Raw genomic sequence first — 23,955 nt, forward strand, 5'->3', positions numbered from 1 at the left:
GGAGAGAAACGGGCCAAATGCAGGCAGGTGGGACCAGCATAGATGGGACATGTTGGTCAATGTGGGCATGTTGGTCAATGTGGGCATGTTGGTCAATGTGTGCATGTTGGTCAATGTGGGCATGTTGGTCAATGTGGGCATGTTGGTCAATGTGGACATGTTGGTCAATGTGGACATGTTGGTCAATGTGGACATGTTGATCAATGTGGGCATGTTGGTCAATGTGGGCATGTTGGGCAATGTGGGCATGTTGGGCAATGTGGGCATGTTGGTCAATGTGGGCATGTTGGGCTGAAGGACCTAGTCCACACTGTATGATTCTCTGACAATGGAAGCAGGGTTAAATCACTATCTCATTGTAAGGGTTCCACTTGGAAAAGTGCTTACAATGGGCACTAAGTGAATCAATAGATAGGGTGAACGGGTGATAAAGTGAATGCAATGATCGCCACCATATTCTAGCACTATTCTACACGCTAGGAACAACTTGTAATTTACAGAATTAACCGGCAAACCTGCACATCTTTAGATGTGGGAGGAAACCGGAGCACCCGGAGAAAACGCACGCGGGAGAACATACAAGCACCGTACAGACAGCACCGGTAATCGGGATTGAACCCGGGTCTCTGATGCAGTAAGACAGCAACTCTACTGCTGCACCACTGTGCTGTCATTATGGAATATTGTAGTTCCATAAAAGACAAGAGTCACAATGGAATAGATGGGGCAAATGCACAGTCTTTTACCCAGAGTGGGGGAATCAAGAAGCAGAGGACATAGGTTTAAGATGAGGGGGGGGAGGGAAAGATTTCATAGGAACCTGAGGGGCAACTTTTTTTTCCCACACAGAGGGTGGTAGGTATAAGGAACAAGCTGCTGGAAGAGGTAATTGAGGCAGTTACTATCATAACGTCTGAAGAACAGGTACATGGATAGGATAGAATTGAAGAGAAACGGGCCAAATGCAGGCAGGTGGGACCAGCATAGATGGGACATGTTGGTCAATGTGGGCATGTTGGTCAATGTGGGCATGTTGGTCAATGTGGGCATGTTGGTCAATGTGGGCATGTTGGTCAATGTGGGCATGTTGGTCAATGTGGGCATGTTGGTCAATGTGGACATGTTGGTCAATGTGGACATGTAGGTCAATGTGGACATGTTGGTCAATGTGGACATGTAGGTCAATGTGGACATGTAGGTCAATGTGGACATGTTGGTCAATGAGAACATGTTGGATAATGAGAACATGTTGGATAATGTGGGCATGTTGGTCAATGTGGACATGTAGGTCAATGTGGACATGTTGGTCAATGTGGGCATGTCGGTCAATGTGGGCATGTTGGTCAATGTGGACATGTTGGTCAATGTGGGCATGTTGGTCAATGTGGGCATGTTGGGCTGAAGGGCCTAGTCCACACGGTATGATTCTCTGACAATGGAAGCAGGGTTAAATCACAATCTCATTGTAAGGGTTCCACTTGGAAAAGTGCTTACAATGGGCACTAAGTGAATCAATAGATAGGGTGAACGGGTGATAAAGTGAATGCAAGGCACGGGATTCATTTGCAATTCGTCAACATCTAAAGCAGTCTTTGCTTGCTTGCATCTGCGTACCAATGTGAGGAAGGGTCTCGACCCAAAACGTCACCCATTCCTTCTCTCCAGAGACGCTGCCTGTCCGCTGAGTTACTCCAACTTTTTGTGTCTCTCTTCAGTTTAAACCAGCATCTGCAGTTCCTTCCTACACATGTACCAATGGTGTTAGCATTGCCCCGAGTCCCAACTTGACCAGTCGCCTATCCATTTCCCCCACAGATGCTGCCTGACCCACTGCGTTTAGTTTAGTTTAGAGATACAGCTCAGGCCCTGCGGCCCACCGAGTCCGTGCCAACCAGCGATCACCTCGTACACGAGCTTAATCCTACACACTAGGGACAATTTACAGTATTGACCGAAGCCAATTAACCTACATACCTGTACGTCTTTGGAGTGTGGGAGGAAACCGGAGCACCCGGAGGAAACCCACGCGTTCACAGGGAGAACGTACAAACTCTGAACTGACAGCACCCGCATTCAGGATCGAACCCGGATCTCTTGCACTGTAAGGCAACAACTCTACCTCTGTGCCTCCATGCCGTACCGAGTTACTCTTGCACTTTGTGTGTTATACTTAATGAGATATTTTCCGCTGACCAAAGAGAGTGGAATTAGAGTCAAAGTCTGTAAAGAATGCGGAAGGGGCCATTTAACAGTAAATGGAGGAGGGCAGCCAATCTTTGGAATTTCCTCTCCCTGGAGAAGGCTGGAGGTTCAATTAGTTATACACTTCTGGACGTTAAGAAGATTAAGGAAAATATTGCAGGAGGAAAAATTCAGCCGCGATCTTATTGAGTGGAGGGCTGGACTTGAGGGACCAAACGACCTCTTCGTTAGAAACAAGGGACTGCAGATGCTGGGGGGTTTATACCAAAGATAGGAACAAAGTGCTGGAGTTACTCAGCAGGTCAGGCAGCACCTCTGGAGAAAATGGATAGGTGACGTTTTGGGTTGCGACCCTTCTTCAGACTGGAAGCGCCCAAAACTCTTCCAGACTCTTCCTCCTCCTTGTTTCCCGAGTTCTTCTGAATGAGGATAAACCCCGCTCAGGATTTTGGAAGGCGCAAGCGATCTCCGATGTAAAAAAAAGCTGAAGACTTGGAAGAAGCTTTGACAAGCAGGATGGTTGTGCCTTTGAATATACACAGCACTGCACATGGGGAGGGGGATTAGCAGTGCAGCGGAAATCCTGCTGTGACGTTTCGGGTCGAGACCCTTCATCAGACTGAGTGGCAGGGGAGAGGGAGACACAGAGATATGGAAGGGTAAGGTGTGAAAACGAGAGATCAAAGGAGATAATGTTCAAGGAAAATGTACAATGGTTCATTGTTATAAAATGCTGGAGTAACTCAGTGGGTCAGGCAGCATCTCTGGAGAGAAGGAATGGGTGACGTTTCGGGTCGAGACCCAAAGGGTCACCCATTCCTTCTCTCCAGAGTTGCTGCCTGACCCTCTGAGTCACTCCAGCATTTTGTGATACCTTCGATTTGTACCAGCATCTGCAGTTATTTTCCTACATGGTTCATTGTTCGCTGAGAGGAAGGTGACAACGAGGCATGCAATCAGTCGAATTTAATCAGGACGACAGTGAAAATAGTGGGAGAACTAGGATGGGAGAGGGATGGAGAGAGAGAGAGAGAGAGAGCGAGAGAGAGAGAGAGAGAGAGAGAGAGAGAGATAGACGGGGAAAGCAAGGGTTACTTGAAGTTGGAGAAATCAAGGTTCGTACCGCTGGGGTGTCAGCTGCCCAAGCTTACAGCCTTCTACCTTCGTTGTCTTTCTTTGGCGTCTGTCTCCACGGTTCCAGGCGAGCGCGTGGAGAATCAGCCGGCTCGAGTCACCGGGAAACCTCCTTCCTCCTGTGCGCACAGCGGGCGCAGCTCGCAACGCCGGCAAATCTCAGTGAAACCGCCGCGGGCCACAAACCCCGGGCGCCGGTCACAGTTTATACCCGAGCTGCCCAATCTCTCCAACAACATTTGCAACAAAAGCCAGATAAAACTCAAACCCTCCTTCCCGTCACATGACGGGGGTGACTTGCGAGCGTCGAGGCGGCAATCGATGCCTCCAGAACTGCGACTTCAGGACAAAAAACAAATTCAGCAGAAAACATTGCTGATACACAAAATGAAAGTAACCAATTGAAGAATGTATCATAAATAAAGTTAGGGAGACAAGAATTAGCCAGCGCACAATTTTACACAGTAACACTTTAAAAAAAATGTTATTCTTATCTCAGTTCATTTCGCCCCAGTGTATTGTGTTGTTTCAAATCATTTTTAGTTCAGTTTCTTTTTCAATTTAGCCTTAGAAATCACTCGCCCACTTGAAATGGACGAGGGAGGGAGGGGGAAGGAGGGAGGGAGGGAGGGAGAGAGAGGGGAAGGGCGAGAGAGGGGGCTAGATAGATAGAGATAGGCAGACAGACAGACAGACAGACAGACAGACAGACAGACAGACAGACAGACAGACAGACAGACAGACAGACAGACAGACAGACAGACAGACAGACAGACAGACAGATATAGATAAATAATATCAGTCTGAAGATAATACCAGTCTGAACGTTAATCATCCCTTCTCTCCGGAGATGCTGCCTGACCCGCTGAGTTACTCCAGCATTTTGTGTCCATCTTGGCTCGGACAATACCAGCGTTGGCATCCTGCCCGGCTCACCTGCCGTCCGGTCACAGTGTTGCTCGGACCAGCTCTAATAGGGGCCCCGTTAAACTAAAGGGAGCGTCCTCGATGGAGTCCTTGCGACCACTCGGCCTGACATGACCATTCCACCCCCATCCCCCAAGCTTGTCACGTTCACAACACCGACCATTATCAAAGCAAACACATGCTGTGACAGCGCCTGGCCACGCGGACAATTGGTTCCCAAACTGGGAGAACGCACATTCCCCATCAGCTGGCGAAACGCCTTCGAACAAGTGAGATGTAATGATTAAGATGTGTTTAAGCTCTTTATTTTAAGACTCAAATGTTTTCTGTGTTTTTCTCTGGAACAGATCATTCTGTGGTATCACAGATGACCACAACTTTTCTAATCCAATGGGGCAAGATCTTACATAAATATAACACAATTGGGGCAGCATTTACATTGATGAACAGATAGCATCCACACTCTCCAAGCACCTCCAGTAACTAAGCTGGACTCCTTCCCCGACAATAGTCAATAGATTCTCATTGGTGCTTTAGTTATCACCTATGCATAACTGCACAGTGAAATTCCTTTTGCACGTATCACACATGGGGACGCTGCCATTTTTGGCGCTGTTATTCAAAGTCCAGAGGCCGGCCAACCCGCCCGGCCATCTTTGTGCCCGGGGTCGCCTTCTGCAGCCGATCGTGAAGGTGCTGGAGACATTACTGCGGTTCACCCTCCCCACCGGCCCACGCTCCTCGCGTCCGACATCTCTGCTCCCTCCCGGTTACGCCGTCCGACGAGCCCTTGGGCGGGTCAGTGGCACTGCCAACCGGTGAGCCCTACAATCTCTTGTCCCACCCAACGTGATCTAGACAACGATATCAAGAGGGCATTCCCTGATCACAGCAAGCAGGTGGAAAATCAAGGTGCCTTGGGTTTGTTAGCTGAAGAGTGAGGAACCATCTAATCTATCGCTGCAAAGATACAGCAGCATCATCAAATTTTGTCCATTGGTGTCTCCCTGGTTCAACTTACATGGAAACTCATTGGGAAGCTGCAAGATCATTATTGGCAGATACCGCCAGCAAGTCCCCAGTCAATGTGCTCTGACGTTCCACTCTTGGTTTCCCCGGCTAGATTTTAAAACGTATCTTTAACTCCAATAGAGGTTGGGCAGGCTAGGACTTTATTCCTTGGAGCGCAGGAGAATATTGGGGGTGATCTTATAGATGTGCATAAGATCACGAGGGGGATAGTCTTTCACCCAGAGTAGGGGAATCAAGAACCAGAGGACATAGCTTCAAGATGAGCAGAGAATGATCTAATAGGAACCTAAGGGACAACCTTTTCACACAAAGGGTGGTAGTGGGTATATGGAAAGAGCCGCCAGAGGAGGTAGTTGGAGCAGGTACTACAACAACATTTAAAAAACATTTGGGCAGGTAAATGGATAGGAAAGGTTTAGAGGGATATGGGCCGAATGTGAACCAACTAGTCCAGATGGTGCATTTTGGTTGGCATGGGCAAGTTGGGCCGAAAGGTCTGTTTCTGCGCTGTATATCTGATCTAAAACAAAACTAATGAAGGCCACTAGCCCAAAAACATTTGTAACCAAGATATTTATTTGTGCTAGACATGAGGAACAGCGGATGCTAGTTTACACAAAGCGCTGGAGTAACTGAATGATAGGAGCAGAATTAGGCCAATCGGCCCATCATCTCTGGAGAACATGGATAGGCAACATCTCAGATCGGGACCCTCCTTCAGAGACTGATTGTAGTTGGGGAGGGGGAAGCTGAAGGACAGGTGGGACAGGACAAAGCCTGGCGAGTGATAAGTGACCTACCCTATATAGTTGGACCTCACTTACATCCACCAACAAGCAATCACTTCCATCCACACTTAGTTCCATTAAACAATATAACAAGCAGCCTTTAGTATTTTTTAGCTTGCAGTAACAAAAAGACATGTTTAGCTGTTAAAAAGAACTTTGTACTGCACTTAGTTTTGACCAATACTTAGTTCTTTCAGTTCCTCAATTTTGCAACACACTTGTTGGGGGTTGGGTGGTGGCGCAGCGGTAGAGTTGCTGCCTCACAGCGCCAGATACCCGGGTTTGATCCTGACTACGGGTGTTGCCTGTACGGAGTTTGTACCTTCTCCCCGTGACCTGCATGGGTTTCCTCCAGTTTCCACCCACACTCCAAAGCCATACAGGTTTGTGGGTTCATTGGCCTGGTATACATGTAAATTGTCTCCAGTGTGTGTCGGATGGTGTTGACGTATGGGGTGATCACTGGTTGGCGTAGACTCGGTGGGCTGAAGCACCAGTTTCCGCGCTGCATCTCCAAAACTAAAAACGAAACTAAACTTGGTTTTCTAAAGTGGTGACACTTGTGGAGTACAACAAGAGCACCCCCCCAGTGCCTTGCGCTTCTGATTATTTTTCACATGTGGTCTGAAATGTGTGAGAGACCGACTTGGTTGACTGACACTCTTCAGAGAATGGTGTCTGCCATCTTCGCCCAGTCTAGTCACCATGTCACACCAGGCTCATCAATGTGGCTGACTTAACATGACCACCTCCTGTCTATGAATAATTTAAAAAAATCTTGTTAGATTGTCAAACCGATCACGATGCCATGACTGATACGATACGATAGAACGTTATTTATCCCAGGAGGGAAATTGATCTGCCAACAGTCATAAAAACACAAAATACATGAAACATGAAATTAAAGTGATGAATGGAAAGGATTGGGGATGTGTAAAGATTGAGGGGGGGGTGGGGGTCAGTCTCAGTCTACCCCTCCACAGAAGGGGGAGGGGTTGTACAGTTTGATAGCCACAGGGAAGAAGGATCTCCTAGTGGCGTTCTGTCCTGCATCTTGGTGGAACCAGTCTGTTGCTGAAGGTGCTCCTCAGCAAAGATAATAGAGCAGAGCAAGATAGACCACTCGACCCTAAAATCCGTAGTACGTCACGGCGCCATTTTAGTCGGCAGAAACTTGCAGACACATTTTAAAAGAAAAATAACAAAAATCTGTGAATTGATAGATGAGATATATTCTGCATTTTAATGGTATCATCACACATACTGTTCCCCCAAAACACTAATTACTCTGCGAGAGGCATAACGAACGGCGGGTTTTGCCTACTAAAATGGCGGACGTTACGCTCCTTTGCGTACTACACATCTACATCAATGGGGTCTGTGTGGAAAGGGTACCAGCTTTCAGGTTCCTGGGTACGCACATCGCAGAGGATCTTACCTGGTCTACCAACACCATCACCACAGTAAAGAAGGCACAGCAGAGACTCCACTTCCTGAGGATCCTCAGGAAAACCAACCTGCAGGAGAAGCTCATGTTGTCCTTCTATCGCTGCTCCATCGAGAGTGTGCTGGCATACTGTATAACCACATGGTATGCCAGCTGCTCAGAAAAGGACAGGAAGGCCCTTCAGAGGGTCATCACGACGGCCCAGAAGATTATCGGCTGCTCACTGCCCTCCCTGGAGCACCTGTTCAGCCTACGCTGCCTCAGTAGAGCAGGCAAAATAATAAAAGATCCATCCCACCCCGGCCACCGTCTGTTTGTTCATCTGCCCTCTGGTCGACGTTTCAGGTCGATCAAATCCCGAACAAACAGACTTAAGAACAGTTTTTACCCCAGGGCCATACGAGAACTGAACACTACCTTTGCACTAGGCAACACCGTTAAAAAATCTTGTACTTAATATAATTGTATTTAATTGTATTTATGTATTTATTTGTTTTTGCATTTATTGCATATATGTTTGTACGCACCGTCAGGATTGGCTATTTTTTAATTTCGTTGTACTCGTTGCAATGACAATAAATGAATATTATTATTATTATTATCATTATTATTATTACACTTCAGTATTGGGGATTTCAACGGAGTGATCCATCTTGTTCCTCTAGTATCTTTGCTCCTCAGGTTGGCCAGTGTGTCATGGAGGGGGTGAGCAGTACTCATATTGATCACTCCTATTTCAGAAACAAACTGCCGGAGGGAAGAACTTGTGAGCTCATACGGTGTATAAACTCCAGTTCGGTTTAGTTTATTTATGCAGTGAAAAGTTTTTGTTGTGTGCTATCAGCGGAAAGACATGATGGCAATCAAGCTATTTACAGTGTATAGATGACACACGATAAGGGAATAACGTTTAGTGCAAGGTAAAGCCAGCAAAGTCCGATTAAGGATAGTCTGAGGGTCCCCAATGAGGTAGATAGTAGTTCAGCACTGCTCTTTGGACTGGATGTGGTAGGATGATTCAGCTGCCTGATAACAGCTGGGAAGAAACTCAATGGTTCAATGGTCCTTTATTGTCACGTGTACCATTTAAGATACAGTGAAATTAGATTTACCATAGTCACACCAGAAAAAAGCAACAAGACACACAACTACATAAAAGTTAATATAAACATCCACCACAGCAGCTCCCCCCACATTCCTCACTGCGATGGGAAACAATAAATAGACAATAGACAATAGGTGCAGGAGGTGGCCATTCAGCCCTTCGAGCCAGCACCGCCATTCAATGTGATCACGGCTGATCATTCTCAATCAGTACCCCGTTCCTGCCTTCTCCCCGTAACCCCTGACTCCGCTATCCTTAAGAGCTCTATCTAGCTCTCTCTTGAATGCATTCAGATAATTGGCCTCCACTGCCTTCTGAGGCAGAGAATTCCACAGATTCACAACTCTCTGACTGAAAAAGTTTTTCCTCATCTCCGTTCTAAATGGCCTACCCCTTATTCTTAAACTGTGGCCCCTTGTTCTGGACTCCCCCAACATTGGGAACATGTTTCCTGCCTCCAACGTGTCCAACCCCTTAATAATCTTATACGTTTCGATAAGATCTCCTCTCATCCTTCTAAATTCCAGTGTATGCAAGCCTAGTCGCTCCAGTCTTTCCACATATGAAAGTCTTATTTTCCCTGAATCTGCAGGTGTAATTTTCACACTTCTGCACCTCTTGCCTGATGGGAGAGGGGAGAATATGCTAGAAGGGATGAATGGCCTCCTCCAGCTTCTACAAGGGCTGCTCTGGTCTCCAATGGAAACCATGTGATGCAACGTGCAAGTGGAACCAATGAGCCCCATTTTGATCCGGTCCTCTTGCACCCAGTGGGCTAAAGGGCTCTGCCTTAATCCATCACTAATACCCTCCTTCTTTTGGTAGGGTCCCATGGAGAGTGGCTAGACCCATGAGTGACCCTTACCACACTTGCATGTTTCCTAACCATGCATAGCCTGTAAATTATTTGGGGATAATGTACAAAGATATTGAATAAATGCACGATTTACGATTGTCGAGACACATACCATACCAACCCTGAACTGCAAACAGCACAACAGTGTGAAGGATTCCAACAATGAAAGATACGGAACTGCAGATACTGGTTTACATGAAAAATGGCGCAAAATATAGCAACTCTTGCATACTGTCTCAGTTTATGATTCCGATACATTTGTACTTAACTGTGATTGTGTTTATGTATGGTAATATTTTTACTGAACTATGGGCAAAAAAAAGGAATTTCACTGTGCCTCGGTATAAGGTCATAAAGTGATAAGGAGTAGGAGTAGAATTAGGACATTCGGCCCATCAAGTCCACTCCGCCATTCAGTCATGGCTGATCTATCTCTCCCTCCTAACCCCATTCTCCCCCTCCTAACCCCATTCTCCTGCCTTCTCCCCATAATGTCTAACACCTGCACATGTGTCAATGTGTGGCGGCTCCCAAGGGTCGGGCCATACCACTACCGACCCCTCGGCACGGGAATGGAACGGTCCAGGGGGCCCGCGGCCCTTTGCTATGGTTATAAAGGACGGGGTTTTGGGCGCGATTTCATTCTGGCAGACTTAACCGGTCTGGCAAACGTATTAAAATCAAACCTCCCGAAATACCCGGCTCCTCGCCTTTATTTCGGGCCTTTTTTCGACGCGCCACAAATGTAAATATATATGTATATGTGACACTAAAGTACCATTGAATCAAATAAAGAGTGCTGGGGTAACTGCAGGTCAGGCAGCATCTTTGGAGGATAAAGGCAGGTGATGTATTGGGTTGGGATCATTCTTAAGAGTCTGTTGAAGGGTCTCGGCCTGAAACAACGCCTCTACGTATCCTGCAGAGATGCTGCTGGACCCACTGAGGTACTCCAGCACGTTTTTTACCGAAGCCAATTAGCCTACAAACCTGTACGTCTTTGGAGTGTGGGAGGAAATCGGAGCACCCGGAGAAAACCCACGCAGTCACATGGAGAACATATAAACTCTAACAACGCAGCTAACAACAGCCTGTATCATCGTTACTTTTTTGCATATCTTTCATTCATTGTTCTTTATCTCTCTACATCATCATCTACATCTCTCGTTTCCCTTTTCCCTAACTAGTCTGAAGAAGGGTCTCGACCCATTCCCTCTCTCCAGAGATGCTGCCTGTCCCGCTGAGTTACTCCAGCTTTTTGTGTCTATTTACGTATAAACTCCATACAGTATAAACTCCATACAGCCAGCACCTGTGGTCAGGATCAAGCCCGGGTCTCCTGCACTGTGAGGCAGCAACTCGACCACCGTGCCATCCTTCTTTCCACAATCCCGATCCATTCTCCTCCCGAACCATTCTCCTTCATTTTTCCACCAGCGGATTGCCGGTGGAGTTATTGACTTACAGTGAACTCAATAGGATGAAAGCTGGAAGACGTTTGTCATGCAAAGGAAACACCTGTAGGCTTTTGCTAACTGCCCTTCCCCTTAGATCTGCCGCGGTTGCAGCTGCCTGTGCGATTCCCACAGACAATTCCAAGGGTATTCCTCCAATTGCCCACCGAAATGTTCCTTTGCACGATGTTTTGCCAGAGGGAAGCCTCGGGTCAACAAGCCCGTTACATAGTATAGAAGAATATAAAAACACGACTCTGATACAACAAGAAAATGCTCATTACCTTACATTGCTTTTGGCGACAACATAGGCGATGAAGCAAGCCAAAATAATTCATTGCCACAGACATCTGTGGAGGCGGAGATTGGTAGATTCTTGATCAGTGAGAGTGTCAGGGATTATAGTGAGCAGGCAGGAGAATGGAAGGCACGGTGGCACAGTGGTAGTTGTTGACTTACAGCGCTAGAGACCCGGGTTCGATCCTGACTGCGGGTGCTGTCTGCATGGAGTTTGCACGTTCTCCCTGTGACCTGCCTGGGTTTTCTCCGGGTGCTCCGGTTTCCTCACACACTCCAAAGAAGTACAGGTTTGTAGGTTAATTGGCTTGGATAAAATTATAAAATTTCCCCAGTGTTTCGGATAGTGTTAGCGTGTGTCGATCACTGGTCAGCGCGGACTCGGTGGGCCACAGGGCCTGTTTCCTTGCTGTATCTCTATAGTAAACTAAAAACCGAAATGGGATTGAGAGGGAAAGTGATCAGCCATGATTGAATGGCACAGTAGACTTGATGGGCCAAATGGCCTAATTCTGCTCCGATAACTTGTGATCTTATTTCTGTTGTCTCCAAATCAGATTTTACTCTCTTGTGGTTAAAGAAAAACACATGCTGTATGTAGAATTAGCAGCTACAAAGATGTGTGGTTGGGTAGAAATGCATTAGTGGGAGGTTGCAGGTTGAGTCATGCGTTATATTGTGATCTCTTTGGTTTCCATCAGGAACTCTCTGAGAAACTCACAGCTGCCACAGTGTTGCCATGCTGATCAATAGGAAGGCCGTCAAACCTTACACGGACGTTCCTCCATGTTAGACAGAACAGCTGGCGGGAAAGACTGCCCTGGGTGTCATGGAAAGCATGGCAGGAGGGGACAAAGCCTTGATGGAGTGCTACGCCGTTCGGCACCCAGATGTCTCTGCAATGCGCAGCATGATCAAGCGGCCAGTAATCGTGGCTCAGGTGGGATTGGCGCAAGGAAGCTGTGGACAGTGAATGCACCATTACAAACTGGCAGATGGCGTGTCCAACACATCTGTGTCACAGTGTGGACCCTATAACTGGAGTTCCATTCAATGGCACTGTGCCACAGCTGGTAGTTATTCTTCAACCTCCAGCGCCTCCAGCGCTGTGCGTGCGTGGGATATGCACGTTCTCCCTGTGACCGCGTCGTTGCCTCTCCATGCTCCGATATCCTCCCAAACCCTAGAGTCACGCTGGATGATAGTGTGATCAACCGCGCTTGAGAAGGAGGCAGAGTGGCGCAGCGGTCGAGTTGCTGCCACACAGCGGCCGACACCCGGGTTAGATCCCAACAACGGGTGCTGTCTGTACGAAGTTTGTACGTTCTCCCTGAGACCGCGTGGGCTTTCTCCGGGTGCTCCGGTTTCCTCCCACACTCCAAAGACGTACAGGTTTGTAGGTTAATTGGCTTTGGTAAAATTGTAATTGTCTCTCGTCTGTAGGATAGTGTTAATGCACGGGGCGATCGCTGGTCGGCACGGACTCGGTGGGCCGAAGGGCCTGTTTCGGCATTGTATCTTTGAGCTATACCAAACGAAAATAAGTTGCAAACTGGATGTAAGAGATAGCACAAGGATATGAATGGGCTATGTTAGTGGACAAAAATACGGCTAATGCAAGATAATATTAGAAATATGAAATTGGCAGGAAAATGAAAAATAAAGTGTTCTAAATGATGGGAAATGGCAGAGTTGTGAGATCTGGAGCTGAGTAGTCTAAAGCACGATGCATAAAGTTCAGAAGATAGACACAAAATGCTGGAATAACTCAGTGGGACAAGCAGAGAGAAGGAATGAGTGACGTTTCGGGTCGAGACCCTTCTTCATAAAGTTCAGTTTAGTTTATTGTCACCTGCACCGAGGTACAGTGAAAAACGTTTGTTGCGTGCTCTCCAGTCAGCAGAAAGACAATACATGATTACAATCGAGCCATTCACAGTGTGTCATAGTTACAGTCCAATGTTAATAGTTAAAGTCTAATGTGGCTGTTTCACAGCCCTGGTTTGATTCTGACCTTGGGTGTATGTGCGTGAAGCTTTTACGGTCTCTCGATGACCCACATGGTTTTCTGGTTTCTTCCCACGTCAAAGACTAGCTTATTGTCTGGTGATATTTGCTAGTTAAATTACACTTGATGTAGGTGGCTGGAGGGATGGAAGCTAAAGCTTTGCAAGGAAGGATATCCTTCCTTCCAGATTGATTCCCGGGGTGGTGGGTCTGTGGTACAAGGCGAGATTGTGAAGGCACCACCTATTCTGGACTTGAGAAGAATGAGAGCTATCCTCGGTCGCAGGAAGAACGTGCAACTTCCACACAGACTGCGCCCGAGGTCGGGATCGAACCTGTGTCTCTGGCGCCCGTGAGGCTGCAGTTCTACCTGCTGCCACCACCCTTAGTGAGGAAGATATGCGCCGCTTCCCTTCTGCATTACACACAGGGGTTGCACGAGGTCATAATCGCACACAGTTGTTCAGCTGCAGTAAAATACAGTAAAAGCAGATGGGAGATTGACAACGATGATTAAAAGACAGGCAGGAAATGGAGCTGCTGAGACAGACTGGTAGATCGGGTCGACAGAAGATTGAGAGCAAAAGTGACACAGAATGAATACCGTCATAGAGTGATACAGTGTGGAAACAGGCCCTTCAGCCCAACTTGCCCACACCGGCCAACATGTCCCAGCTACACTAGTCCCACCTGCCTGCGTTTGGTCAGCAACCCTCCAAACCTGTCCTATCTATATACCTGAATAATTATTTCTTAAACGGTGGGATAGTCCCTGCCTCAACTACCACCTCTGGCAGCTTGTTCCATACACCCACCACCCTTTGTGTGAAAACGTTACCCCTCAGATTCCTATTAAATATTCAAAGTGTACATCAGTTCAGGAGGATGCATGTGGTCTCCCCAAGTTACAACTCCAAATATGTTACCGCAAGACATCCCTAATGACTGGTGTGAAACGAAAGTGCTGTGTATGTTAAATTACTATTAAAACACAAAAGTACTTGTGCTATACCACCAGGATAAGCGCTTACATAGAAACATAGAAAATAGGTGCAGGAGAAGGCCATTTGGCCCTTCGAGCCACCACCGTCATTCATTGCGATCTTGGCTGATCATCTACAATGAATAACCCGTGCCTGCCTTCTCCCCATATCCCTTGATTCTACTAGCCCCTAGAGCTCTATCTAACTCTCTTTTAAATTCATCCAGTGAATTGGCCACTGCCCTCTGTGGCAGAGAATTCCACAAATTCACATTGGGCTTGGTTAACCATGAAAACCAAGCCCAAAGCCAAAGTAGTATGTAAACTGCTGATAGACTTATTCTGCAGGACAATAACTAACTCCATAGACAATACTAAGCTACCTACATGTAACAAGCACATAAAAACGGATCGTGTACAAAGTGTACATCAGTAGTTGAGGGTGCGTGTGATCTCTCCAAGTTACAACTCTAAATATGGTACTGCAAGGCATCCCCAAAGACTAGTGTGAAATGGAAGTGCTGTGCATATAATTCACACTTCCAATTCTTGATGCCTTTTGCTCGTATTTTTGGTGGAAGTATTCGCGTTGTTATCGAATTGGAGGCAGCCCCCTTTGACCTACTGCATAGTGCTGTCAGGCACTATGGGTTTGCACTGAGAGACAGCAGAGACTCAATGGACCGAATGGTCTCTCTCCTTGTTGTTCGGAAGTAAAATGGCCGCAGGAAATTAAACGTGGTTAACCCTCAGCTTGCTAGGAAGTAGATGAACAGTGAAAGGCCTGGATAGAGTGGATGTGGAGAGGATGTTTCCACTAGTGGGAGAGTCTAGGACCAGAGGTCATAGCCACAGAATAAAAGGACATTCCTTTAGGAAAGAGATGAGGAGAAATTTATTTAGTCAGAGGGTGGAATACATTGCCACAGAAGGCTGTGGAGGCCGTCAATGGATATTCTTAAGGCAGAGGTAAAGCTATCAGAGCTATTTTCGATGAAACACTCATCCTGGTTGCCTGAGTTTGGAATTTGAACCGTTAAATGAATGCAAGTTGTTAATATGGGTTATTCGAGTTGAAGAGGTCACAGGCCCAAATTTCACATTGTAAAGCATCACTGCAAAATATTCTGTGGGCATGATGTGATCTGTACAGTCATTGATGTAAAGACATGTCTGAATCTCACCTTGGCAACTCGGGAATTATAATTCAAGAAACTGAACAGAAACCGCCAGTCACTTAAAAATGACCAGATTGTAGCAACAAATATCTAGTTCACTGATGGCCAGTTAAGAAAGGAAATCTGCACCTTTAGTCGGCCCAGTCTGCAGCTTTGGCATGTGGAAAGGAACTGCAGATGCTGGTTTATACCGAAGGTAGACACAGTGTTGGAGTACATCCAGGTTGGCACATTGGCACAGCGGTAGAGCTGCTGCCTCACAGCGCCAGAGACCCGGGTTCAAACCTGGCCACGGGTGCTGTCTGCATGGAATTTGTACGTTCTCCCTGTGACCGCGTGGGTTTTCCCCCGGTTGCTCCGCTCTCCTCCCACCCTCCGAAGACGTACAGGTTTGTAAGTTAATTGGCTTCGGCAAAGATTGTAAATTGGCCCTGGTGTGTAGGATAGTGCTCGTGCACGGGGATCGCTGGTCGGCGGGAACCCGATGGGCCAAAGGGCCTGTTCCCCCGCTGATTCACTAAACTAAACTATCTCAGCGGGTCAGGCAGCATCTCTGGAGAAAAAGAGAAAAACCCTCTTTCAGTCTGAAGAAGGGTCCCGACACAACGTCACCTATTCCTTGATCTCCACAGATGCTGCCTGACCTGCCGAGTTACTCCAGCACTTTCTGCCTATCTCTTTGAGAGCTTTAGATGAACTCATAATTGCCTCCTCAGTGGTGCAGTTGATAGAGCTGCTGCTGCCTCACAGTGCCAGAAACGCGGGATTGATCCGGTCCTTGGGTACTGTCTGCGGAGTTTGCACCATGTCCCTGTGATCTTGTGGGTTTCCTCTGGTGCTCCACGCTCCTCCCAAATATTTACAAGGAGAGTCTGGCTGAGCCTGGGTTACTCTCATTGGTAGGAGACTCTGGGGAGACCTAAGCAAGATGTACAAAATGATGAGCGTATACAGGTATAAAGGAAAGACGGATCAACCCAAAACCTTACCTATCCATGTTTTCCAGAGATGCTGCCTGACCCGCTGTGTTACTCCAGCACTGAGTCATTTTGCGTATGAACCGGCATCTGCAGTTCCTTGTTTCTGCGGAAGGTTGACTTGCCACATGGAGGGGTGGAAGAGGCAGAAACTCTCATCTCTTTCAAGAAGCACAGTAAATCCTCGTTATAATGGACCAGAGTTGCGGGTATGGAGTCCGTTATTGTCGACTGTCCGCTATAACCAAATAAGGGATTCGCACCAACTACCTAGCGATCACTCTGTGAAACAATGAGTTGTTTTCAAATACAAAGTTCCTTTTAACAGCTAAAAATGTATTTTTTGTTACTGCTAAAAATACTAAAGGCTGTTAGTTAGATTGTTTAATAGAGTTAAAGTGCCGATGGTGGAGATTGCTTGTCAATTTCAGAGCCTTACTAGTGAAGCCAATTAACCTTCAGAGCTGCAGGTCTTTGGAGTGTGAGAGGAAACCAGAGCACCTGGAGAAAACCCACGCAGTCACAGGGAGAAGGTACAAACTCTGTAGGGACAGGCCCGTGGTCAAGATCAAACTCTGGTCTCTGGCGCCGTGAGAGATATTCCAAACTGAGCAATTTCTGTGGAGCAACAGTCAACTGCTGTGGGAAAAGAAACTGAGACCCCCCCTGCCAAATAAAACAGCAACATCTCCCTCGACTGGTAGATCAGTCACTTTAAACATCCTTACTTCATCACTTCACACTGAGTCCTTTGACAGCTTCCAGCGCTAAACAAGAAATCACTGGCCAGGTCACTTTCTAACCTTTAGCTTCCTGCCTGGCACAGTACAGCTGTGCTGATAGTCCTTCCCACCGGGGGTGTGGAACATACTGTTGTGTGTGGAAGCTTGCCAAACTTTGCTCCCCTTCAAAAATAAAACCAGAACCTTTTCTATGTTTTTATTCCAGATTTCTTGCATCTGCGGTCTTTTTTGCTCTGCGGTTACAATATTGCTCTTCCCTCGGATGGGATTGTTTCGTTTAGTTCAGTTGAGCCATTCAGCGCGGAAACAGGCCCTTCAGCCCACCGGGTCCGCGCCGACCAGCGATCCCCGCACTCTAACGCTATCCTAAACACACTAGGGTCAACTCACAATTTTACCAAGCCAATTAACCGCCAAACCTGTACGCCTTTGGAGGAAACCGGAACACCCGGAGAAAACCCAGGCGGTCACGGGGAGAACGCACAAACTCCGTCCGGACAGCACCCGTAGTCAGGGTTGAACGCGGGTCTCTGGCGCTGTGAGGCAGCAACTCTACCGCTGTGCCACCGAATGTGCAAAAGAAAAGCAAAAACTGGTGAGGATGCCTAGTTAGAGGAAATCAAACTCACAGGGTAAGTGGAACCACTGACAGCAGCGCAAAAAAAGCCCCAGACACTTTACAGCACAAGTTCCTTTTAATAATGCACTTCCTCATAAAGCTTCATCACAGTTTGATCACAGTCGAAAATGGACTTCAGCCAAAATTTCAGAAGTGTTTCAACATTAAGCCACAGATGTTTCTCGGTTGCACAATTTTACCTGTAACCTTTGCAAATGTTTCGCTTTTGCATTGTTCACGTTACATAAAGTGAAGTGTGAATGTGGACAGATAGCAATGACCCACAGTTTAGTTTTATTTATTTTAGTTTAGCGATACAACGCGGAAACAGGCCCTTCAGCCCCACCCAGTCAGGGCCGGAATACCCTACACACGAGGGACCATTTGACAATTTCTAACCTCCACGCCTTTGGAGTGTGGGAAGAAACCAGAGCACCCGGGGGAAACCCACGAGGTCACGGGGAGAACGTACAAGCTACGTACAGACGGCACCTGGGTCTCTGGAGCTGTAAGGCAGCAACTCTACCACCACGCCACCCCTGCTTCCAACTCAATGGGCTCAAATTAAACCATCAGTGCCATCTGTTCCATTCTTCACCAGCATCTGCAGTTCCCTGCCTACATTTTACTGCTCTATTCTATAGTTGTTTCTCAATTGACAGGGAGCAATACATGTACTTCGTGTAAAAGGTAAACTATAACTAGTCCTGCCTGTTACCACATACTTCCTTAATCAAAGACATACATTCAAAGAAAGAGAACTAATTGCTGACCACACAGTAACATATTCCATTACAATGTTTGAAACTAAACACATGAACTCGTGTAATACAGAGACAGAAACATGCTTGCCAGCACTCAGCACAGCCAGGCAGCAACAAGGAAAGAGAAACAAAGTGAATATTCCAGGTGGAAGAGACTGAGATAGCTCTGGCAAAGGGTCCTGGACCTGAAACTTTGATTGCGTTTCTCTTTCCGCAGATACTGCCTGACCTGCCGAGATGTTTCCAGCAGTTGCTGGTTTTATTTCAGGTTTCTGTGCCACAGTGACGCAGCGGTAGAGTCGCTGCCTTACAATGTCGGAGACCTGGAGTCGATCATGACCACGGGTGCTGTGTCTGCAAAGTTTGCATGCTCCCCCTGTGGTCGCGCGGGTTTTCTCCGGGCGCTCCGGTTTCCTCCCACACACCACAGACGTGCAGGTAAATCGCCCCTAGCGTGCAGGATAGACCTGGTGTAAGGGCATCGGCCCGCACTCGGTGGACTGAAGCAAGGGCCTGCTTCGGCGCTGCGTCTCTAAACTAAACGATAATAAATGTATGATTAAACGTACCTTGGGGGAGGGGAGGTAAGGCTATTGACTGCGGTAAAAAACTATGAGGGCCTGCGGTAAAAAACTATGAAAAATAGGGAGACATTTCTGATAGCAGAGGGTTCTTTAAACAGAGGGCATAGTTTAAGGTAGGGCATGGAGGGTTTAAATGGGAACAGGAGTCTGCAGATGCTGTAATCTGGGTAAAAAGAGACAGCTGGAGGAACTGAAACAAACATCACTGTAGTTCTCCTTTAATCAATTTAGTACTTTTGTTTTTAAAGTTCACTTTCTCCAACTCCCCCCCCCCCCCCCCCCCCCCCCCCCCGTCTCTGCTGCCAATATTCTCACGTCCCACCAACTCATCCAACCAATCCAGACCCAAGACCTGGATGTAGAAACAAAGAACTCCAGATGCTGGTTTATGCCAAAAAAGATAGATTCAAAGTGCTGGAGTGCCAACGCCTCTACTTCCTTAGAAGTCTTCGGAAGTTCGGCATGTCCCCGACAACCCACCGACTTCTACAGATGTACCATAGAAGGCATTTTATCAGGACGCATCACAGCTTGGGTTGGCAACAGCTCCATCCAAGATCGCAAGAAATTGCAGTAAATTGTGGACGTTGTGGTCAAACGAAACAATCAAGGACAAGTCACACCTTGGCCACCCCCTTCTCCTCTCTCTCATCAGCCATACGGTAAAGATGTGTGAAAATGCACACCTCCAGATTCAGGGACAATTTCTTCTCAGTTGTTATCAGGCAACTGAATCATCCCACCACAACCAGAGAGCAGTGCTGAACTACTATCCACCTCATTGTTGACCCTCGAACTATCCATGACCGGACTTTGCTGGCTTTACCTTGCATTAAACGTTATTACCTTATCAAGTGTCTATAGACTTTAAATGGCTCGATTGTAATCATGTATTGTCTTTCGGCTGACTGGATAGGACGTACAGGGTAAATGGTAGGGAATTGAGGAATGCAGTGGAACAGAGGGATCTGGGAATAACTGTGCATTGTTCCCTGAAGGTGGAATCTCATGGGGATAGGGTGGTGAAGAAGGCGTTTGGTATGCTTGCCTTTATAAATCAGAGCATCGAATATAGAAGTTGGGATGTAATGTTAAAATTGTACAGGGCATTGGTGAGGCCGAATCTGGAGTATGGTGTGCAGTTCTGGTCGCCAAATTATAGGAAGGATGTCGACAAAATGGAGAGGGTGCAGAGGAGATTTACTAGAATGTTGCCTGGGTTTCAGCACTTAAGCTACAGAGAGAGGTTGAACAGGTTGGGTCTTTATTCTTTGGAGCGTAGAAGGTTGAGGGGGGACTTGATAGAGGTTTTTTAAATTTTAAGAGGGACGGACAGAGTTGACGTGGGTAGGCTTTTCCCTTTGAGAGTGGGGAAGATTCCAACAAGAGGACATAACTTCAGAATTAAGGGACAAAAGTTTAGGGGTAACATGAGGGGTAACTTCTTTACTCAGAGGGTGGTGGCTGTATGGAATAGGCTTCCGGTGGAAGTGGTGGAGGCAGGCTCGATTTTATTATTTAAGAGTAAATTGGATAGGTATATGGATAAGAGGGGATTGGAGGGTTATGGTCTGAGAGCAGGTAGATGAGACTAGGTCAGAGAAAGTGGTCGGCGTGGACTGGTAGGGCCGAACGGGCCTGTTTCCGTGCTGTAATTGTTATATGGTTATATGGTTATATGGTTATATGGATAGCACGCAACAAAATCTTTTCACTGTACCTCGGTGCACGTGACAATGAACTAAACTGAACTGAGCAACAGTGGATCAGGCAGCATCCCTGGAGAAAAAGGATAAGCGATGTTTCATGTCGGGGCCCTTCTTCGGTCTGAAGAGATCTGAAGAAGGATCCCAACCCGAAACATCACCTATCCATTGTCTCCAGAGATGCTGCCTGACCCGTTGAGTTACTCCAGCAATTTGTGTCCATTGTCAATCCAGACCTAGGTCTATTGCCCCCAATCCCTGTCCCCCCCCCCCCCCCCTTCCGTCACAATTCCTTTAACCCCCACTGCCCCTGATCCTTTCCACCCTTTACCTGTGAACTATAAGACAACTGAACACCTCTGTTCCCCCTACCCAGCCTGCAAGGCCTTTTCAATCACACACAAAACGCCAGGCCTCCCCGTGCAACGTAATTCCACTGATCAGGAAGTGCAAGAGCTTTGCACACAACTTTCCATCTTTATTGGGATGGTGCAAATTGTCAAAAGGCTAAAACTAAAGGGAAGCGAGAGTTTCATAATTAGGCTCGATTTGTGTTTCAGTGCTCACTTTACAAACTTAACTTCCCACTCTGCTCAAACTGGTTTAAACTAAAGACAAGACCCAAGGAACTGCAGTTGCAGGTTTATATTTTTTAAATGCTCAACCCCTCCCCCCCCCCTCACCTGCTTCCACCTATTACCTCCCACGCTCTGTCCTGCCTCTCCACTTTTCCAGCTTTCTTTCTCCCTCCTCCTACAATCAATCTGAAGAAGGGTCTCCACCCGAAACATCACCTATCCATGTTCTCCAGAGATGCTGCCTGACTCTCTGAATTACTCCAGCACTTTGGAGTCCTTGTGTTTATTAATATTACTTCATCCCTCCCAACAACTACAGAGCTGTCCTGAGCTACTATCCACCTCATTAGAGACCCTAGGACTATCTTTGATCGGACTTTGCTGGACTTTATCTTGCACCAAAGATAGACACAAAATGCTGGAGTAACTCAGCAGGTCAGGCAGCATCTCTGGGGAAAAGGAATAGGTGACATTTCGGATCGCGATCAACAGACACCATGAACTAATCTTTTATCTTGCATGTTATTCCCTTTATCATGTATCTGTACATGGTGGATGGCTTGATTGTAAACGTGTATTTCCGCTGATAAGACACAAAATGCTGGAGTAACTCAACAGGACAGGCAGCATCTCTGGAGGGAAGGAATGGGTGACGTTTTGGGTCGAGACCCTGTTAACAGGTTAGCACGCAACGAAAGCTTTTCACCGTACCTCGGTGCACATGACAATAAACTAAAGGCAAAATTACTTCCTCCCTGCTCCAGTTACAGCCAAGTTCACCGCAGAAGCAGAAGCTGTCCTTAAATGTCATGCAGGCGACAAAGTGAATCAGCCCCAGCCTCTCCCCGTGTGCCCGTTCAGTCGGAAGTATCTGTGCAAGCAGATGAAATTCAGCCTCCACCCACATCCAGCAATGGTATCCGCAACACCACATTCACCACTTTCAACCCCCGCCTTAAATCTGCTCGTTCAGCCGCACGGCAGACATCAGCAAACACAATACACGACCTGTGGTCATCCCTTTCTTTGCTCATACTGTCCCAGTAACCGAGGGTGGGGAAGACCCTGGGCAACACTAAGCGCTTTGGCGTAGACCGCCGTCTGCACGGTTTGTGGGAAGAACGTACCTGTGTTTTTTTTAACGGCCAGTCGCGGTTGCCTTCGTGGTTTGTTGTTTGTTTCTGCCGGAGGTGCAATGTTAGATTCACTCTCAGAAACTCAAACCCCAGTGTCTTCAAGAAGACAGCAAATTCAAGAAAAAAACCCTGCAGCAGGAAGCAACCGACAACTACCCTGTTTGCACTCCAGAGGAAATAGCAAAGCATGTGGGTACTCTCCACAATAGCAGGCAGCCCTGTGTCAAAGCTTCATGAAGTGACAGGCTGCCATGGAGAGAGGAATGACAAGGAAAGGAGAGGGGGGAGGGGGGGAGGGGAGGGGAGGGGAGGGGAGAGGGGAGTGGGGGGGAGGGGAGGAGAGGGGAGACAAGGAGAGACAAGGAGAGGAGATGAGAGGAGAGGAGAGAGGTGAGGAGAGGAGAGACGAGACGAGATGGGAGGAGAGGAAAGGAGAGGAGAGACAAGGAGAGGAAAGGAGAGGAGAGAGAAGAGGAGAGGAGAGGAGAGGAGAGGAGAGGAGAGAGGTGAGGAGAGGAGAGACGAGACGAGATGGGAGGAGAGGAAAGGAGAGGAGAGACAAGGAGAGGAAAGGAGAGGAGAGGAGAGGAGAGGAGAGGAGAGGAGAGGAGAGGAGAGGAGAGGAGAGACAAGGAGGAGAGGAAAGGAGAGGAGAGACGAGACGAGAGGGGAGGGGAGAAGAGGAGAGATGAGGAGAGGAGAGGAGAGGAGAGGAGAGGAGAGGAGAGGAGAGGAGAGGAGAGGAGAGGAGAGGAGAGGAGAGGAGAGGAGAGGAGAGGAGAGGAGAGGAGAGGAGAGGAGAGGAGAGGAGAGGGGAGACAAGGAGAGACAAGGAGAGGAGAGACACGGAGAGGAGAGGAGAGGAGACAAGAGTGTGTGGGAGCTTCAGTGCAGTGAAACCCTACAGAAGGGGAAACTGTTCACTCTGGCTTTTCAAGGAAAAGAATCACATCATCAACAAAAAAAATCTGTGGGAAATTAAAAAGTGGTTTGAGAATGCTGGCTTTTTCTCCACTTTGCCTTAATCACGCGGTCACCACAGGGGAGAAGGAGGCGGCCGGCCCTCAGCGCCTGAATGGAGAAGCCTGTTGGAGTGTTTTGTTCCGTCTTTAGCTGTGCAGTGCGAGAGCTATTCCTCACATCCCCCTTCATATGCAAATGCAAGCTTGTTCTGAACTAAACCTCTTTCCTGCCCCCCCCCCCCCACCCTCCCCACCCCCCCCCCACCCCCCCCCCCCCACCCTCCCCACACCCCCCCCCCCCACCCTCCCCCACCCCCCCCCCCCCCCCCACCCTCCCCACCCCCCCCCACCCCCTCCTAAAAATAAACCCACAACAGGGCAGGATGGCCGAACCGCCGGGGAAAATCTGTGCAAACCACACATCTTGCTTTAATATAAGATCCAACATGTTCTGCCAAGTGATTAATGAGAGAAGGG

General features: G+C 47.7%; 1 protein-coding gene across 4 annotated transcripts in view; it reads right to left on the minus strand.

Annotated features, from left to right (window-relative positions):
- Nucleotides 1-23,955, minus strand: part of LOC144604079 (neuronal-specific septin-3-like) — a 291,677-nt gene that overhangs the window by 159,927 nt on the left and 107,795 nt on the right. The window contains exon 1 of one of the 4 annotated variants that reach the window (XM_078418166.1): nt 22,508-22,813. The exons of 1 other annotated variant lie outside the window; for it this stretch is intronic. The gene's annotated coding sequence lies outside the window, so the exon portion shown is untranslated. Of the gene's footprint in view, nt 1-3,325; nt 3,514-22,507; nt 22,814-23,955 lie in introns of those variants that run through there. 2 more of the 4 variants (XM_078418169.1, XM_078418168.1) reach the window with 2 other exon arrangements.

The sequence above is a fragment of the Rhinoraja longicauda genome, chromosome 21 (genome assembly GCF_053455715.1).
Source record: "Rhinoraja longicauda isolate Sanriku21f chromosome 21, sRhiLon1.1, whole genome shotgun sequence".
Lineage (NCBI taxonomy): Eukaryota > Metazoa > Chordata > Chondrichthyes > Rajiformes > Arhynchobatidae > Rhinoraja > Rhinoraja longicauda.